Source organism: Equus asinus, chromosome 13 (assembly GCF_041296235.1).
Source record: "Equus asinus isolate D_3611 breed Donkey chromosome 13, EquAss-T2T_v2, whole genome shotgun sequence".
NCBI classification, from domain to species: Eukaryota; Metazoa; Chordata; class Mammalia; order Perissodactyla; family Equidae; genus Equus; species Equus asinus.
Genome location: NC_091802.1, coordinates 12,289,535 through 12,310,058, shown reverse-complemented (window position 1 = coordinate 12,310,058; position 20,524 = coordinate 12,289,535). Strand labels below are relative to the sequence as shown.

The 20,524-nt window shown below is 36.2% G+C and overlaps 1 long non-coding RNA gene across 2 annotated transcripts in view; it reads right to left on the bottom strand.

Annotated features, from left to right (window-relative positions):
- Positions 1 to 4,991: 4,991 nt before the first annotated feature.
- The window catches only part of LOC139040012 (uncharacterized), a 36,598-nt gene continuing 21,065 nt past the window's right edge, over positions 4,992 to 20,524 (bottom strand). The window contains exons 1-3 of one of the 2 annotated variants that reach the window (XR_011493603.1): positions 13,199 to 13,259; positions 9,609 to 9,746; positions 5,005 to 5,360 (exon numbers count right to left, since the gene is read on the bottom strand). This is a non-coding gene — a long non-coding RNA (uncharacterized lncRNA). Of the gene's footprint in view, positions 5,361 to 9,608; positions 9,747 to 13,198; positions 13,260 to 20,524 lie in introns of those variants that run through there. The other variant, XR_011493602.1, reaches the window with a different exon arrangement.

Here is a 20,524-nt window from a genome sequence, read left to right as displayed (position 1 = left end):
AGCCTTTTCAGATGGGCTTCTTTTACTTAGTACGATGCTTTTAAAGTTCCTACATTTTTTTGTGTGTGGCTTGATCACTCATTTATTTTTAGCACTGAATAATATTCTGTAGTACTCATTTTCTGAATGTACCACAGTTTATTTATCCATCCATCTACTGAAGGAGACTTGGTTGCTTTCAAGTTTCAACAATTATGAATAAAGCTACTATAAACATTCATGTATAGGTTTTTGTGCTGACACAAATTTTCCATTCATTTGGGCAAAAAGTAAGGATTGCAATTGCTAGATCATACAGTAAGGGTATGTTTAATTTTGTGAGAATCTGCTGTTCCCCCAGCCATGAATGAGAGAGACTGTCGCTTCACATCCTTGTCAGCATTTGGTGTTGTCAGTGTCTTGGATTTTGGCCATTCTAATAGGTTTGTAGTGGTATCTTGTTATTTTAATTTGCAATTCTCTAATGCCATATGATATTGAGCACCTTTTCATATGCTGTTTGCCATTTGTATATCTTCTTTGGGGAGGTGTCTGTTCAGATATTTTGCCCATTTTTAAAATTGGGTTATGGGTTTTCTTTTTGTTAAGAGTTCTTTGGATATTTTGGATAACAGTCCTTTATCAGATATGTCTTCTCCAAATATTTTCCCCCAGTCTGGGGCTTGTCTTCTCATTCTCTTGACAGTGTCTTTTGCCTAGCAGAGGGTTGTTATTGTAATGAACTCTAGCTTATCAATTATTTCTTTCATGGATCATGCCTTTGGTGTTGTATCTAAAAAGTAATCTCCAAATCCAAAGTCATCTAGATTGTCTCTTACATTATCTTCTTGGAGTTTTATGTATACTTTACCATAATTTTGAAAAATTTTAAAAAGACAGATATAGGGCTCTTCAATTTTCTATTTCTTCTTGCATCAATTTTGGTAAATTATATTTTTTAAAGAAGGTGTATATTTCATATAACTTATTAAATATACTGCCATAAAGACCTTGATAACATTTCATTATTTTTAATGGTAGTATGTATCTATCCTTCCATCACTGCCACACTGTCTTGGTCACTATAGCTATAGAGTAAGGCTTAACATCAAGTAAAGTTATTCCTCCCACTGTATTCTTCTATGCCATGATTGTTTTAGATATAGTAAGGCTTGTGCTTTTCCATATAAATTTTGCAAGAAGCTTTTCTATGTCTACAAAAAGCCTTACTGGGATTTTGATAGGAATTTTATTAAACTTATCAATTTGGGGGAAATTGATATATTCCATGAACACTGTATATCTCTCTGTAATTTGGATCTTCTTTGATTTCTTTCATTGGAATTTTGTAATTTTGAGCATCCATATCCTGTACATGTTTTGCTAAGTGTATACCTAAGTATTTCATTTTATTTGGAGTGATTATAAATGGTATTCTGTTTTTAATTTCAGTTTCCATATGTTTATTGTTGTTATATAGATATTGGTTTATTTTTGTGTGTTGATATTGTATCCTGTGACCGTGGTGAATACACTTAGTAATTTTAAGAGTTGTGTTTTTTTTTTGTAGATTCCTTAGGATTTTCTATGGGCACAATCATGTCATCTGCAAATAGAGATAGTTTTATTTCTTTCTTCTCATATGTACATCTTTTATTTGTTTTTCTTGCCTTCTTGCAGTGGTTAGAACTTTCAGTACTAGGTTGAATAAGAGCGGTTATAGTGGAAATTTTGTCCCAGATCTAAAGGGAGGAGCATTCAGTCTTTACCCACTAACTGTGATATTTGCTGGGGTTTTTTTGTAGATGTTCTTTATCAAGATGTCTCATTCTCTTCTGACTTCTTTTTGAATCAGATATTTTTATTTCATTTTCCTTTTAGCCTGTGTGTGTTGCAATTTTTGATGTTTATATCATGGATTAAAACATTCATCACTGATTTACTGTAATCTATGATGAATTAGTACTTTGACCATTTACCCAATAATACTAGTAACTCAGAAACATTTTAACTCCCTCCTCTTGCATTACTGTCGTGCATTGTAATTTCAAGTATATTTTAAACCCTACAATATCAATATCATTCCAATATCAATATTCATTTATATTTTCCCACATATCTTTACATTTTCCTTTCTGTATTTCTGTGTTTTCCTCTAGGATCATTTTCCTTCATATAATTTTGTGTTTCCTTCATGATACGTTTTTTTTCTGCTGAGGAATTCCCTTTATTATTGTTTACATACAGAGATGAATTCCATACAGAGCATGTCTGTTAGACATAAATTCTTACTTTTTTTGTCTTAAAACAACTTTATTTTTACTTCACTTTGTACAGTATTCTCACTGAGTATAGAATTCTAGGCAAAAAGTTACTCTGTTGTAGAATTTGTCTTTTGCTTTCCATTGTTTCTGTTGAGAAGTCGGCTGTCAGTCTTGTTGCTCCTCTGAAATTAACATGTCTTTCTCAGGCATCTTTTAATATTTTCTCTTTTCTTTGGTTTTCAGCCAGTGGTTTGATTATGATGTGTGCAGATGTGGTTTTCTTTGCATTTACCTATACTATATATCTCTTATACTCTTTTAGGTGTTTTTACATATCTCAGATAATTTCTCTCATCCTTTCCTTCATAGTTCCAATATGTTCCATAGTTCCATAGTTCCCCATAGTTTCAAGTTTCATTCCATGTTGACAAACATTCAAATACTCACCATGAATGAGCCACATGATCCAAAGGCCAGGATGTCCAGGACTTGATTCCTTCTCTGTATATCCACATGTCTGCCCTTTGCTCCCTTTTTTGCTGTCTGAGCTCTGACTCTTCTAATTTTACCCAGTTTCCCCATTTCCTTAGACTGTTCCAGGTCAGCCATTTTGCCTCCAGGTACATCTTCATATGCACTGAACAGTGTGCTTCTGCCAACCTAGGCCAGGTAAACTGTGATGGGGGTCCCTCAGAACACAGAATAGAGGAGGAAAGAATGGATGAGTCAGCAGCCTGGCCCCCTGAGTGGTTCTCTTATTGCAGCTGGACTAGCTCTCCTGGAACCCATCTCCAAGGATATGACAAAAAAGGATATTGTGGACTCTGTGTGCTGTCTCCACCAGGCCCATATGCTTAAAAAGGTTAAGAAAAGCATGACATATACCCAAATGTAACAAGATCAAGGGCCAGTTGAGAGGAAGAATCAAAGCTAGGATTAAGACCATGAGCAGAACAGCACCTAAAAAGATAAACCTTAAAATGTAGAGACCAAAGGACCAACCTGGAAATTGCTGCTGTCATCTCAATGTGAGGATATGAAAGCCTGGCCTGGGGTAGGGACTGTGGGATAGCAAAGGATGGAACAGATAAAAAGAATCTGAATCCTTAAAACATCTTACATATTAGTTTATCTATGCCCAGCAGCTTTCCACAAATACTCGAGGCAATTTAAATAAGATGAATATAATACAGTTCATAAGATAGAAACAGACACGTATGAGCTACCAAAATTCACCTGTTGATGGTGCTAACCTTTTAACTCCCCAGTCCCTGTCTCACCAAGCAGGAGGTGGAGTTTCAGCCCATAACATGCCTTCACAGGTGGATAATAAAAGACAGTGTCAGAGATTATAGACTTCCAGAATCTTTCTTTGCATTGGTCCAGAAGTTTTTCTAGAGAGACTTTGTGAGGTAAAGGTTGAAGGAACTAGAAGACCGACTGAGTTTCAGCAGAGAAGGAGGGAATGAGGGAGATTAGAAGATGAGTTGGAGGTTACGAGTGTGGGCATGATTGGGCTAGGGAGGTTTGGAAGGAAAGCTGTGTACGTTTGAGTAATAGTAGGACTCCTGTGGGAAGAAATGAAGCAGACGATTGAAAAAGGGATCATTGAGATCCAGATTGGTCTATTAGGACGGACTGAATGTGGGTGGGCCAAGAACTCTTAGGACACACCTACAGTTAGGGGTTTGAGACAGACAGGGGAGCTTGGGGAGGAGAAGGAACAGTTTATGAGAAAAAACAGGATATCTCCCCAGTGTCTCATCTCTCCTTCAACTCTGTTCTCTAATCCTCCCTCTTATCTTCCCCTGGAGTCTTCTCAGCAAGTATTCTAACCTCCCCCACAGCACATTTTGAATTTACTCAGTCCTGCCTTCAAAGCATTCCACCCTAATCTGCCAGGAGAGCCTGGTACGGCCCCTCTTCCTTTACTGAGGCAACCTGACCCGGCACCACTGCACAGGCGGGCCTTACTGTCACCTCTAAATCTCTGCTGATGGACTGCACACCCCTAACTTTCCCATCAATCATCTCTCTCCCCTCCTTTTATACCAGGCTCGAAACTCCTTCAGGAATCTTGGTCAGACTGTTTGAGCTGACTTTGATCAGTTCTTCCCTCTTACTCCACCTGCACACGTGTAGGGCTGCACAACTCCAGAGTGGGCACTCACATGGCCTGCTCTGTGAACGGTTTCCACTGCAGTTTTGTGACATGGTGGCCATCTGTAAACGGTAAGAGAAAGGATCAAGAGTTCTGATGCCAAGGCTTCTCTTTTGGCTGGAAGCTCTAGACCAGAGGTCTCTCCTCTCTCAAACAGCAGCTCCTATTATTCCATTGCTGGCCCCCAGAGGGCTCTCTATTTAAACTGTGGGCAATAAACAGAGGAATTAAAACGTGTGGTCCTAGAGTGTCTAGCCTCCAGACCAAGTGGGTTACATTTTCCACTTTACTGATTGGCTGAAATCAAAGCAACCATCCCAATTACTTAAAAAGGACAGTTGACACTTTTAACTGAAAAGATAAGATGTCACAGCATGAACACTACCCAAGTCAGGTCATGATGAGGTTCAAACAGTTGGCTCTGTAAATTGTCGGGGATTCCCAGAGCACTCCCCCCTTTATATGCCTGCTGCAGAGTTCTTAGGATTTCTTTTAAACCTGTGCTGTGTAAGTAATTGTGTTTCTTTTATTCTTTCTTAATATGGTTTAGTTTTACTCTCATTTTCTAAAAAATATAAAGCTTGCTTGAGATTTGCTTATCGTATTGACTTTATTTTTAAATGTTTTATGTGTATTCTTATTGTTTCTCCATTTTTTACATTATTAGTTTCTGTTATTTGCTTCATTCTACTCTTGTAATGTTTAAATTATACTTCTTTTTCTAGTTTTGAAAAATTGAATACTTAAACCATTAGTTGAGGTGGCATTCAGCTTCAAGTAAGAATGGCCCCAGTAGACGAGTGGTTTATTTTCTTTTGTAATATGTCTGTAGTTGGCTGTCCACGGCAGATGTCATGCCTCCTTCTCTCCTCCAGATCTGTTGTCCTTTGTGGCTTTTATCTTCAGGATTATGAATGGTTTTGAATCTCCAGGCATCTGGTCCATATTCCAGGCAGCTAGAAAGAGTGAAGGAGAAAACAGTTTGTTCTTATCTCTTTTTTTGGCATTGACTTTGTCAAGTAACTATTTTCTGATGACTTGTCTCTTCTTGATAAAATCTTAATGCTGTATAACATACAGGAAAGCACACAGAACATAAGTCACAGGTCAATGAATCATCACAGGGTGAACACACTCATGTAACTAATATTTATTCAAGACATAGAAATTTCCAGCATCCCAAAAGCCCCCTTATGGCATCTCCTCCAATCACTTCTCCTTCCTGTCTCCCCAAAGGTAACTGTTATTTTTACTTTTAATACCACATATAGTCTTGTCTGGTTTTTGAAATTTATATTAATGGAATCATTATATCACTCTTTTAGTCTGGCTTTTTTGCTCAACATTTGTTTGTCATATTCGTCTATTTGTTGCATTTAACAATAATTTGTTCACTTTTGTTACTCTATAAGTTTTGCCTGAGTGTTATCAATTTTATCAGTATTTTAAAATAACAAACTCTTGCTTTTTTGATATTCCCTGTTATGAGTTTGTTTCTATTTCATTAATGTCCGCTCATGATTATTTGCCATTTTCTATTTTCTTTGAGTTTATTGCTATTATTTTTCTAACTTCATGAAATGATATTCAAATGATTGCTGTTGAGCCTGGGACTTTTTTCTGATATTTTCATTTGACACTATGAATCTTCCTCTGAGCATGGTTCTAACTGCAGTGCACAAGTTTTGACATATATTTTCATTTACATTTAATTAAAATATGTTCCAGTTTTCACTGTTGTTTCTTTATAGACCCATGGTTTTTTCTGTGTTTTTTTCAGTGTATTGCTTCATTTCCATACATTTGAGATTTTCTAATTATGTTTCCATTGCTTGATTGCAAACAGTACCATTACGGTCAGAAAATTTACTCTGCATGACTTAAAATCCTTTGAAATTTATTGCAGCTTACTTTTTGGCCCTATATGATCAATTACGGTAAGTGTTCCATGTGCACTTGGATATAATGTGTTTTAGGTCAAGTTGGTTAATTACATCGTTCCAGCCATCTGCAACCTCACTAGTTTTCTGTCTACCTGATGCATCAGTTACTGAGATAGGTGTGATATAATTTCCCTCTAAAACTGAGTATGTATATGTTTTTCATTATAGTTATGTCAACTTTTGCATTATATATTTTTAGACTATGTTATTAGGTAGAAAGCAGATTTAGAATTGTTATATCTTCCTCTGGATTGTCAAGCTACATCAGCCTTTTTGTTGTTGTTGTCAATGTCTAATTTGTATGTTTTCTGTATTTTGACTTTTGGCATTTCCACATCTGTGAGCCAGTTCCCTACTGAGGGATATTTGGGTTGTTTCCAGTCCTTTGCTGTTACAAGGAGTGCTACAATTAATAGTTTCGTGCTTACATCATTTCTCATTTTTTGTCCGGGTATTTTTGGGATAGATTCCTACAAGTGGGATTTCTGTTTCAAAAGGTAAATTTATGTGTAATTTTGCCACATGTTGCCAAACTTCCATTTTGCATTCATACCAACAATGTATAAGAGTGTCTGTTTCCCCACAACCTTGCCAACAGAAAGTGTGGTCAAGCTTTTGGATCTTTGCAAATTTGAGAGGGGAGAAATAACATCTCAGTGTAATTTTAATTTGCATTTCTCTTATTATAAACAAGGTTGAGAATCTTTTCACATGTCTAAGGGCCATTTTCATTTCTTTTTCTGTGAACTGTTTTTATCTTTTGCTCAATTTTTTCTATGGAGTTTGAAGTTCATTATATTTTAAAGATGATAGCCCTTTGTGGTAAAAGCTGCTAATTTTTTCCCTTTGTTTTAAAAGATTGGCACCTGAGCTAACGTTTGTTGCCAATCTTCTTTTTTTCTTTTTTTCCCTTCTCCTTCCCCAAACCCCCCAGTACATAGTTGTATATTCTAGTTGTAGGTCCTTCTGGTTGTGCTATGTGGGACACCACCTCAGCATGGCTTGATGAGCAGTGCTAGGTCCACGGCCAGGATCTGAACCGGCAAACCCCTGGGCCTCCGAGGTGGAGCACGCAAATTTAACCACTCAGCCAGGGGGCCAGCCCCAATTATTTCCCATTTTACCATTTGTCTTTCTCCTTCATTTGTGGAGTTTTGCCATACAAAATATTTGTTTAGTATTTGCATAGTCAAGTTAATTTTCTTTCTCTATGGCTTCTAGAATTTTGGTCATAGTTAGAAAAGGTTTTCCACTGCAGATTCTAAAAGAATTCACCCGCATTTTCTATTACCATTTATGGGGAACATGTTTGTTTGCTTGTTTGTTTTATATTTATGCACTTGACTCATTTGGAAATTTCCCTACTTTATGGTCTGAATAATGGTTTCAATTTTACTTTTTTCCATATGGCTATCCAATTGTCTCGACATCACTTATTTAAAAGTCCTTCTTTTCCACAAGGGTAAATGATATCTTTAATGTATACTATCTGTCATAGGCTCTTATATCTAGTTTTAGATTTGTATAATGTTTCATTGATCTGTCTGTTTACTCGTGCGCCAACACCATAATTTTCATGATGGAGGCCTTAAAATGCACTTAATACTCGGTTGGGCTGTGGCCATGGTCCCACAGCCCTTCTTTCTCAGAGATTTCCTAGATATTTTTGCTACTTTATTCTTCCAAGTAGACTTTGTAATCAATCTTTTAGGTCTAGCAAAAAATTAACCGTATATTTATCGGGAGTGCATTACCTTTTAAAATTAATTTAGGGAGAATCAACACGGTGTTGAATCTTTCTGTTCATAAACATGGCATGTCTTCGCACTTGGTCAGGTCTGACTTTTGTCTTTGGAGAGTGTCTTATCATTTTCTCGTGTTGCTTTTGTACATTTATTGTTAAGTTTATACCTAGAAATTTTTCTTTATTTGTTGCTATTGTAAACGTGGCCTTTCATTATGTTTTCCACCTAGTTGTTTTTTATATGAAACCTTCTGATTTCTGTGTTTAATTTTGTATTCTGCTACTTTACTAAATTTTCATTTTGTTTTTAGTAGTTTTCTACTTACTCTTTTGGATTTTTCAAATATATAATGATATAACCTGCAAATAAAGATAAATTTACTTCTTCCTCTCTATTTTTTAAAATTTCTCTATTACTCCTCCCCACCTCCCCTGCTGGCTAATACCCTCAAGACGCTGCTAAATTATAATGGAGATAGTGAACAACCTTGCCTTTTCTCTGACTAGTAGGAATGCCTCTCTTTCTTCCCCAGTAAGAAAGATGTTGGTTTTATATTGATATATTTTTTCCGTGTTAAAGAGATATCAACTCTATGTTATTAATTTTTAAGTCTGCTTAATCTACCAAATCCTTGAAGAGGTATGCCTAAATTTTCCCACAGAAATTGAGGCTTTATCCATTAATCCTTCTCATTTTGTCAGTTTTTGCCTTGTATATGTCGTGTTAAGTCTAGACAAGTTTACACTTCTGTTCCTTTGGTGATTGTTCCTTTTGGCATTACATAGTGTCTCTCTTTATCCTTTGAGAGATTTTTACTTTCTACTTTGCACGATATTAAAATGGTTAGAACAGATATTTTTTGCTTGGTGTTTACATGGTCTAGGTTTTGCCATCCATTTTTTATTTTCAGTCCTTCAGTGTGGTTTAGTTCTAGATATCTCTTCTAAATAGCATATAAATAGATTTTATTTTTATAATCCAATATAATCATGTCTAACTTTTTGCAGGTAAATTTATATGTATTGGAAAAACTGACATATTAGGACTTATTTCTCCATGTTATTATGAGTATAATGTTTTACCGCGTTTTCTTTGCTTTTTATTCTCCTCTGCTTTCTGTTTAATTGACAATGTTTTTTATATTACGTATATCCCCTCTTCTGAATTAGAAGCGATCAGTTGTATTTCTTTTGTGTGTGTGTGGTTACCCTTACACTTTTGTATCACAAATATAACTATAAGCTTTTCTGTAAAATCTGAAAGCATTCTATATATATATACACATTGTATATAAACATATTATATATAATTAAATATGATAAATTATATATATGTAAAAACATTATATATATACATATATATTCTACCAAACAAGAAAACAACATTTTATTGTCTGGAATTGGAGATCACATCTTTATTTTAAATATATAAAAAATAGTTATTATGATTGTTTCTTTATAGTCAATAATCAAATCTTTTAACTGAGAAAATTAATTAAATTGAACAATATATTTACATATTTTTGTGCTCTTAGGATCCCATGCCTTTCTTCTGAGATCCTATTTCTTCTGAATGAAGTACATCTTTCAGTAGTTCTTTAATTGAGGATCTCAAGTGGTTAAATTACGTATATTCCCATTTCTCCTTTTGGAAACTATAAAGAACAACAAAAGGAATTAAAAAAATTTTCAGTAATCTAGAAAAATCTAACTAATCTAATGCTTCAAACTCAAAATTACGTGCAAATGTGTCAAAAAGAAGTTGGCACCAAAAGAGCTACACAGAAGGCTCTGCAGGAAGAGGGAGTCATATGCAGGGTCCTATGAGTGGCAGAACTCGGAAATAACCCATTGGAAGGGGAGGAGATGGCACTGAAAGACCCTGGTTGGGCCCCTTGGTGGCAGTGCTCAGTGTAAGGGCCAAGCCCTCTTGAACTTGCTTAAGTTTGGGGACACTGAGGATGTGTGGTTGTATAAAAGTGCCATATTTGAAGGAAACAACCCATCTCTCTAGAAACAGGAAAGGGAACCCTTGAGCCGCACACCATGGAAGGCTGTTCTTGTCCCTCCACAGCTCAATGCCAACAGGAAATCCCTGCAAATAGCTGATAGAGAAAAATCTATCTCATTCAAATGTGAATTTTAAAAAGGAATTAATACAACATTCAAATAGAGATGGTATATATTTCTAAATATAAAAATAGCACAAATAATTTCTACAGAAAACATTTACCAGAAATATGTTTTCATGGATTGGATAAAAATATATATCCAAAGATTTCACCATGAATTAAAAAATTCTTAAAGAAGCAATTGCGACTGTGAAAAAACACTACAAAGTAGAAAATACAATAATTCAGTAATGATATGACCAACAATAGCAGGAATTAAAATGAGAATTGGTAGAATTCAGAAAAGAAATAGAAGAAAAAGCAAAATCATCATAGAAGTGAAGACAAAATTAAAATGAGTACAATGGGGAATGGATATTACAGAAAGCACAGTAATGGAGAAGACAAAAATGAGATAAGTAAACATAATGAAACAAATCAAGAAAGAGATTAGATTAAGAGATACAGAATGTAGGTAAAACCTTGCCAACATACACATAATTAAGGTCCCTGAAGAGGAAACCATGGAACAATCCCTAGGAAGATAGTAAGTGTTTTAAAATATAATAATTCAAGCAAATACACCTTTAAAAAAGAAACACTCAAATCTGCATTTTGAAAGGGTGCACCACGTCACAGGGAAAATTTACCCAACATGTGAGCACCAAGATACAGCCTATGAAAGTTGTTGGACTTTAAGATAAAGACAGAATCCTTTGGCTAGTTAGACCAAAAGATCAAATCACTTGTAATTCTCCACACCAGCGTCCCATGCCAAAATACACTGAGCAAGGATAAAAGACATACAAGAAAATAGTGAGTCAAGGATTTTATATCTAGCCATATTGCACTTCTAGTATAGAGCTTCAGACAGTTTTGAATACATAAGAAATCAAGGAATATCGTTCTCATTAGCTCTTCTTGTGGAAACTACCAGAGGACAAATTCCAGCCAACCAAGAGAAACTTTGGCAAAAGTGCTGGTGGTAAGCATTGAATACATATGTACTGCAGAATGAAGATGAAAGCAATTGTGAGGGTAAACGTCACATAATGGAGTGTAAATACTTTGTTTTGATAATGTGGCAGTTATATAACCAATAAAATGAGAGAATAGGGAGAGAAGTTGCAAAGTTGAATAAGCCTCAAGTAGTAAAATATAAGCAAATTTAATAGTAAAAATGGTAAACACTAAAAAAATTAATATTGGCTAAAATTGGGTGGCAGAGAAAATGTAAGAGAAATAGTACACAAGCTAATTTTAACATTGCTCATAGTAAGGAAATAATAACTATTGTCTGAATTAATCAAGATGTAATTATGCTAGTAATTACAAAATACAAACCTTTCTGAATATCTAAAAAACTACAATGAAAAGCAAAGCAAGCAGACCACGTAGAGAAATAATTTAAATATCTCTGTGTGTGTGTAAGTGTAAATAGAGAGGAGTATAAACATATAAAATTAAGATATATATAAACAAATATATAACAAAATCATATTATAGAACTAGAGACAAATATATATTACAATAAATATAAATCCACTTATTGTACCAATTACTAGAAATATGTTTAGATTGACACTAAAAATAATACTCTTCTGCTGTATACAAGAAATATACCTCAAATAAAATTAATCATAAAGGCTAAAAATACAAGGATTAGAGGTCATGGATTAGAGTTTGAGATATCAGTATGAGCTCATATTTAGCTTAATATAGATACAGATGGTTTCATACAGAAATATTTATACATATGTGTATATACACAAGCTGTGTATATACAAGGGTTAGTGTGTGTATATTATATACATGCATGTGTATATGCATATATAATTGTGCTATCAGCTGAGAGAGCCTAGAAGCAATGCCACTCCAGTAACTAGGTGAACACACCTAGTGCTTAAATCATGGTTTTTAATACCATTCTCCAATAGAAAGAATTAGGGCTCCTTAGGGAGGTGGCTGATTCTAGAACTGAGGCAGAAATTATACAAGATGAGCCTAGAGTATCTTGTAATGGCAGAAAGTAAGGTAATGCTCACATACACACACACACACAATCACAATGATGAGGGTGTATTTGAAGGATACAAGAACCTACTGAAAGTGATCCCAATGGCCAAAGCTCGAACAATTTGAACAATAAATTACATAAAGCAGTATTGGGATTATAGCCCAAATCATAAAATAAATATCTGTGTCCATCCTTATGATACAAATAAACGATCAAATAAATAAATGAGAGAAGATACAAATTTTCCATGCAGAAGAATTCCAAATAATTTATGTAGATACTCTGCCCTCAAGAAGGTGGAGCAGTGAGCCTAGCAGTTGGCCTAGTGGTTAAAGTTTGGCTCACTCAGCTTTGGCGGCCCAGGTTCAGTTCCCAGGCATGGAATCACATCACTCGTCTGTCAGTAGCCATGCTGTGGTGGCAGCTCACATAGAAGAACCAGAAGAACTTACAGCTATACACAACTATGTACTGGGGCTTTGAGGGTGGGGGGAGAAGAAAAAAGGAGGAAGATTGGCAACAGATGTTAGCTTAGGGCAAATCTTCCAGGGAAAAAAAATACCCTAAGCTGTTTAACTCCTAGAGTGCTTCTCCAAGATCCACAGAGTTACCAAGTGCTGCCAGTTCTTTCTCATAAATGAATGAATGAATGAATGAAGGTGGAGCATAACTCCCCAGTCTTTAAGGACAATATCGAAAAGGGAAAAAAAGAGTAACTTTACAATGGAGAAAACTGACAAACACTGCATCAGCCAGGTGATCAGTAGTGATAAATCATGTTGACAGTATGTACCCTTGATAGTATGTGATGAGAATGTCATTTTACTTCTGTGATCTTCCCCTAAATCCATAATCTCCATCTCATCATGAAAACAACCATCAGACAAATCTCAGTAGAGGGGTATTCTACAAAATACCTGACCAGTACTTTTCAAAACTGTCAAGGTCATCAAAAGCGAGGAAAGTCTGAGAAACTTACAGCCAAGAAGAGCCTAAGGAGACATAATGAGTAAATATAATGTGGTATCTTGGATGGAATCCTGGAACATAAAAAGGATATTAGGTAAAAACTAGGTAAATCGAATAAAGTATGAACTTTAGTTAATAACAATATATCAATCTGGGTTCATCAATTGTAACAAATGTACCATACTAATATAAGATGTTAATAATAGAAGAAACTGGGTGTGGCATATATGAAAACTCTCAATATAGTGTTCACAATTTTTCTGTATATCTACAAACATTCTTAAAAATAAAGTTTATTTAGGGGGCCGGCCCCCTGGCTGAGTGGCTAAGTTTGCGCACTCGGCTTCAGCAGCCCAGGGTTTTGCTGGTTAGGATCCTGGGCATGGACATGGCACTGCTCATCAAGCCATGCTGAGGTGGCATCCCACATGCCACAACTAGAAGGACCCACAACTAAAAATATACAGCTGTGTACTGGGGGGCTTTGGGGAGAAAAAGGAAAAATAAAATCTTTAAAAATAAATAAATAAATAATAAATGAAGTTTATTTAAAAAATAAAAAGATTGGCAAGGGTATACAACAAAAATTTTTTAAAGCAAAAGTCATGATTTTAATAATAGATAAGGTGGGGGCTGGCCCCGTGGCTGAGTGGTTAAGTTCACATGCTCCGCTGTGGCGGCCCAGGGTTTCACCAGTTCGAATCCTGGGTGTGGACATGGCACTGCTCATCAACCCATGCCACAACTAGAAGGACCCACAACTAAAAAATATACAACTATGTATGAGGGGCCTTTTGGGAGAAAAAGGAAAAATCTTTTAAATCTTTAAAAAAAAAATAATAGAGGCCGGCCCGGTGGCACAGTGGTTAAGCACACACGTTCTGCTTCAGCAGCCCGGGTTTCGCTGGTTTGGATCCCAGGTGCAGACATGGCACTGCTTGTCAAGCCATGCTGTGGCAGGTGTCCCACATATAAAGTAGAGGAAGATGGGCACAGATGTGAGCTCAGGGCCAGTCTTCCTCAGCAAAAAGAGGAGGATTGGTGGCAGATGTTACCTCAGGGCTAATCTTCCTCAAAATAATAATAATAATAATAAACAAGGTGGAATCTGAGCCAAAAAGCAAAGTTACTTTATAAAGCTAAAGGGTACAATTGGCAATGAAAATATAATAATTATAAACATTGATGCACCAAATAACATAAAAGTAACCTTCATAAAGCAGAAATCACAAGATAAGCAAGGAGAGGTAAACAGAAACATGCTAATAAAAGGCTTTAATTTACTTGTCTCCATTCAAAAAAGATCAAATAATTATAATTTTAAAAAACTAAAAATAGAGTTGACCTAAATAGTATAATTAACGAAGTAGACCTTACTAATATCGTTGCAATCATTGCAATCATTGCAGCCTGAAAGCAGAGAATCCTTTCAAGTGTCTAATAATATTCATGAAAATTCACCATGTTTACGACTTCATAGAATACCTCAATAACCCTCCAAAATGGAAATAATATTCTCTTATCACATTGCAACAAACTAGAATTTAATAAGAAAATCCAAGAGTCTTCTCTATCTAGAAGTTAAAAATAAAACTCTTTTTTTGTATAAGTGTTGGGTCAAAAAGGAAATATAACCCAAAATTAAAGAACTAATGGAAAATGATAACAACAACAACAATAATGTAAAGAATGTATATCAGAATCTATGGAATGCAGCTAAAGTAGTACTCACGGGAAAATCACCTTAAATACATAGTGCAATACAAAATAAAGAAATAAGCATTTTAAACAAAAAGTTAGAAAAATAACAACAAATAAACCAAAGGAAAGATGCAGAAAGGAATAAAGAAATAAAAACAAATTGTAATAAATTAGAAAACAGGAAAGAAAAACAGAGCTAATATATACATCTAAAAGGCTTTTTTTTTAAAAAGGGGGCAAACAACTCATTAGCCAATCAAAAATGAGGAAGTGAGAAAGTGCAAATACACAAAAGAACAAATAATAGAGGGAAATAAAGAAATAGCGGACATTTATAATATCATAAATTACTTACTTTGCTCAACACTATACAAATAAATTTGAAAACTTGTATTGAGTGATAATTTTCTAAGAAAACACACTGTTTCCAGTTTAGAATTTATCTTGTATAGTATTTTGGTTTTCAGTGAATATAAATTTCATTTCTAGGAGGGAGCTAGAATGGTGAGGAGAAAGAGAGGCAAGTTTTCAGCCTGTGTGGACAGGCAGCTAGGAAAGGCAGTGATGCAGAGTCCAGATTTCTAAAGCAACAATGTTTGGGAGATATTTAACCTTAGAATAGCAGCAATTTGGGGAAGCTGAGTATGCAACTTCTATCTGAGCCAATACCTTCAAAAGAAGAATGAAGTGGTCTTACATATCTGGAGTAGCACTCCCTGACTACTTCAGAACCAAAGCAAACTCTCTGGAAGAAAGTTCCTCTGACATATTAAGATCAAGCAATGGGTTCACAAAGATTATCAAACACGCAAGGAAGAAAGCTGCTATGAGTAAAAATCAGAAGCAGCAAGAAAAAACACATTTAGATTCTAAAAGAATAAAGCTATCAGAAGTGACAAATACAGAATATAGAACATACGTATCCAAAATGCTTAAAGAGTAAAAAGAGTTGCATTTACAAATGTAACCGTGTAATAATAAGTGATCTAGACTGAATGGATAGATCAGGGAAAAACCCATTCTAGAAACAAGAAAAAATAAAATTGTTGAAATTAAAGTCTCAAAGGATGGCTTAAACAGAAGATGTGAAACAACTGAAGAAAGAGTTAAAGAATTGGAAGATTTCTCAAAAGGATGTATCCAGAATGTGACAAAGATAGATATAGATATAAAAAATATAAAAGAGAGATTTAGAGAAATGGAGGATAAAATGAGAAGTTATAGAAATAATTGGACTTTCAGAAGGAAAGTATAGTGATAACAGACAAAAGGAAATATTTAAACCAATATTGGTTAACGGTATTCCAGAACAAATGAAATCTCAAAACTCACAGATCAGTGTATCCCAAGCAGAAAAAATGAACATAAATCCATAACCAGATACATCAGAGTAAAACTTCAGAACACCATGAATGAAAAGATCTTAAAAACAGCCAGGAAGAGAGGACTTATCACCTACAAAGGAACAAGAGATCATGACAACAAAAGTCTCAATAGCAGCAATGGAAGCCAGAAAACAATGGAATCAGGTATTTGATGCATTCAAAGAAAATATTGGTCAACCAAGAAATGTGTACCCAGCAAAACTCAAGTAAAAGTGTTTTCAAATTTAAAAAAATTAATGAGAAAACTTACTTCTGAAGATCTGCTTTAAAGAAACTTCTGAGTATGTACTCCCAAAAAGAAGGAAAATAATGCCATAAGAATTATTTGAGATTCAAGAACATAGTAACATGTAAGGAAATCAAAGCAAACATTGCCAGGTAAAGTAATCATGCTTTATAACTTGTTGGGTTTTTTGAAAGACAGGAGTTCTTGTTCCTCTCTCCCACTGAATGCAGCTATAAAGACTTGGATAGAATGTATGGAGCAACTTTTTAAGAATGCTGAAAAGTAGTAGCAGCAGAGGGATTATGGGAAAGACCAGGATGCAAACTGTCAGTGAGTTTACTATTTTTTTCCCTCCAGTAACCCCTAGCCTGACTTCTCGGCAGTCTAAAACCCAGAAGTGTATATCAGCATGGACAGAGAGTACTTTGGGGGAAGCTCTTAGTTGTGGCTTAGAGAGTGGGGAAAGGGTCTTCTGGAAAGAACAACAGCCGCAGCAGGGACCTATAGCTCCAAAGAAGGGGAACCTTCCTCTCTGATCAGAAGTGTAGTCCCAAAAGGATGGGGAAAACTCACACTGATTTTTTTCCCCACTCTCTGTCCTCTAGCCACCTGAACCCAGATGAGGGCACAGCTGCAATAACTGTACAGCAGAGCAGGGTAAATTAAGCCCAACTTTTTGGCTGAAGGACCAAAAAGGGAAACATCATGGAACCGGGAAGCACTGGGGAGATCAAAGAGAAGGAGGAGCTCATGGAAGGAATCCCAAAATGTTGTTTATGAACTCATGGCTCACTCCTGAACTGCACATGAAAAGATCAGATCACAAACAGACCACCAAAGACTTTGAGAACTGAATTAAGAGACAGGCCACCACCCAGGTTCCAGACTGGCCACTGGGTGGCACACACATGGGACAGGTCCAAATAGCATTTCAAAGGTTTGGAAAACAGAACTGGCATTGAAACCACAACCACAGAAGACTGGTTGGAATTTGTGACCTGAAGTCAACCAGCTCAATTGCCTAATAAAACAAAAATACTAGAATTCTTTATAGGATTTAAACAAGATTGAGTCTCATACCATAATATTGAAAATATCCAGAATACAATCCAAAATTACTCATAATATGAAGAACCAGGAATATCTCAACTCACAAGAGAAGAGGCAATAGATGCCGATGTGAAGGTAACACTGATATGGGATTATTTGATAAAGACTTTAGGGGCCGGCCCAGTGGCACGCGATTAAGTTCGCATGCTCCACTTCTTGGCGGCCCAGGGTTTGCCGGTTCGCATCCCGGTTACAGACATGGCACTGCTTGGCAAAAACCATGCTGTGGTAGACATCCCACATATAAAATAGAGGAAGATGGGCATGGATGTTAGCTCAGGGCCAGTCTTCCTCAGCAAAAAGAGGAAGATTGGCAGTAGTTAGCTCAGGGCTAATCTTCCTCAAAAAAAATAAATAAAGACTTTAAAGGAGTGATTATAAAATACTCCAACAAGTAAAGGCAAACACTGTTGAAATGAATGAAAACATGGAAAGTCTCAGAAAAGAAATAGAAAATATAAAGAAGAAGTAAATGAATATTTAGAACTGAAAATGCAAACAGTAAAATTTTTTTAATTCACTGAGTGAGCTCAACTACAGAATGGAGATGACAAAGGAAACATTCAGTGAACTCGAATATAGATAATAGAAGCTATGCAATTTGAACAACATAGAGGAAAAGCGGTTGAAGAAAGTGAACAGAGCCTCAAGGATATGTAGGACAATGCCAAAAGGTCTAACACTTATGTCATCAGAGTCCAAGAAGGACAAGAGAGTGTGATGCAGAAAAAACATTTAAGAAAATTTTTATAATGCCTTAAAAATTCTCAAATTTCATAAAAGACACAGACATACAGATTCAAAAAGCTCAGCAAATCACCAATAGGATTAAACAAATGAAAAATCCTCATCCAGGCATATTACAATCAAACTATTGAAAACTACAGAAAAACAAAAAATCTTGAAGGCAATCAGAGAAGAGACACATTTCCTATAGAGAAACAATGATACAAATGATTGTAGAGTTCTCATCAGAAACAACAGAGGTCAGAAGTAAGTAGAATAATATTTTTAAAGTGTTGATAAAAAAAGAACTGTCAGCTCAGAATTCTATATCCAACAAAAATATCCTGGAAGAATTATGGTGAAATATAGACGTTCTCAGATGAAGAAAACCTAAGAGAATCCATTGCCAGCAGATCTGCTCCAAAAGAATTGCTAAAGGAAGTTCTTCAGATAAAAGGAAAATGATAGCAGGAAACTTGAAACACCAGGAATGAAGGAAGAACAACATAAACTTTAAATATCTGGGTAAATATAATAGACTATTCTCTCCTAATGAATCATTAGATAGGTTTGATGGTTGACAGGAAATATATAACATTACTACTGGGTTTTTTATATACGCAGATGTGATATAATGGGCTGGTCTCTGAGTCCATCTGCTACTCGCTCTGAAAACAATTTCTTCTTCTCCCTCTGCTCGGCATGTCTTTTCTCTACCATGTGGCTTCTACTTCTTTGTAACTTCATTTTCCTGTGACCGTCTTGGCCCCTCTGGCTTCCTGGCTTCTCTCCATCTTTGCTCCTATGGCTAACTGCCTGATTCTCTCTCTATTTTCCAGATCGACACACACACACACAAACACACACATCGTAGTGAGAAACTGGCCCTGCTCCTTCCAGTTCGGGCAATGGTTCCACTCAAGTATAACGCTTTGGCTGCTAAAAAGCTTATGATCTGTCTGTCCTTGAGTAAGTGGCCACCTGTGGCTGAACAGCAGTTCCATTTTGTGTAAGGCAAGTATACCCAGAGCTTCCCCTGGCAGGAGCTGCGGATGGGGCAGACTTCCTGATAAGGCATAACAGTTGCCATGTGCAGTACAGCTGCACTAAACTGTTAGTCTGAGAATCATACAATACACTTTCACCCCTCTAAGCCATCGTATGGTCTATTTCTTCTTCCTGGAATGTCTTTTCCTCTTCTCTGCCTAGAAAACTTGTGTATGTCCTTTAAAATCCAGCACAAGCACTGAGTAAGTCACTTCTTCCCTCCCCTGAGTCCTCACTGCCCTTACATCCTCTATTCAAGAATTTAATATGCTGTTTGACACCTGTTGTCTTTGCATTTTTCTCCCCAACCAGACAGCAAGCTCCCAAAAAGAGGGATTCAGGAGATGTTCATCGCTGTATTCCCATTACCAAGCATATTCATTCATGCATTCAGTTAGTCATTCAACAAATATTAACGAAATGTCCACTGTGTATCAGTCACTGTACCAGGTACTGGGATGAAAGTCAGATAGTGTCCCTTCCTCCTTGAAGATTAGAGTGTGTTGCACTATGTCTGGCATGTAGTAAATATTCAATAACTTATTTTGAGTTGGATTTCACTTGCTTACAGTTCCTCTACCAACAATTCCTTTGACCTTTCACAGACACCAGAGCTTTTACATATGCAAAGCAGCGGCCAGTGAAGTGGAGCAATTCTACAATTCCCAGAGGAACCTCAAACTTGATTTGTCAAAAACTGAATTAATCATACTTCCCAATCTTTCCACTCCTTATGTGTCCCACATCTCAGTAAATAACACCACCATATACCTAGTTGCCCTAGCCAAGAACCAGGGAGTCATACTGGATCAATCTCTCTGTTTCTCTCCCTCTCATTCACATTCTTTTCTCCCTGTCACCACCAGTTGAATAACAGTCTTGACAATTCTACTCCCTTAGCATCTCTTTACCCTCCCCCATCTCTATTCCTGCTAACTCTGCCTTGCAGCAAGCCCTTATCATTTCTCACCAGCACACCAGAGAAGTCTCCTCATGGGTCTGTTTTCTCTGCAACCGCATTACTTATCTCTTCCTGGCCCCAATCTCATGAATTTCCCTGAAATTTCACCAGCTCCCTGCAAGTCTTGCTGCCTCTTTGCCCAGAACGCCCACATTCTCCCCAACTCTCCTCTGTTCCCAC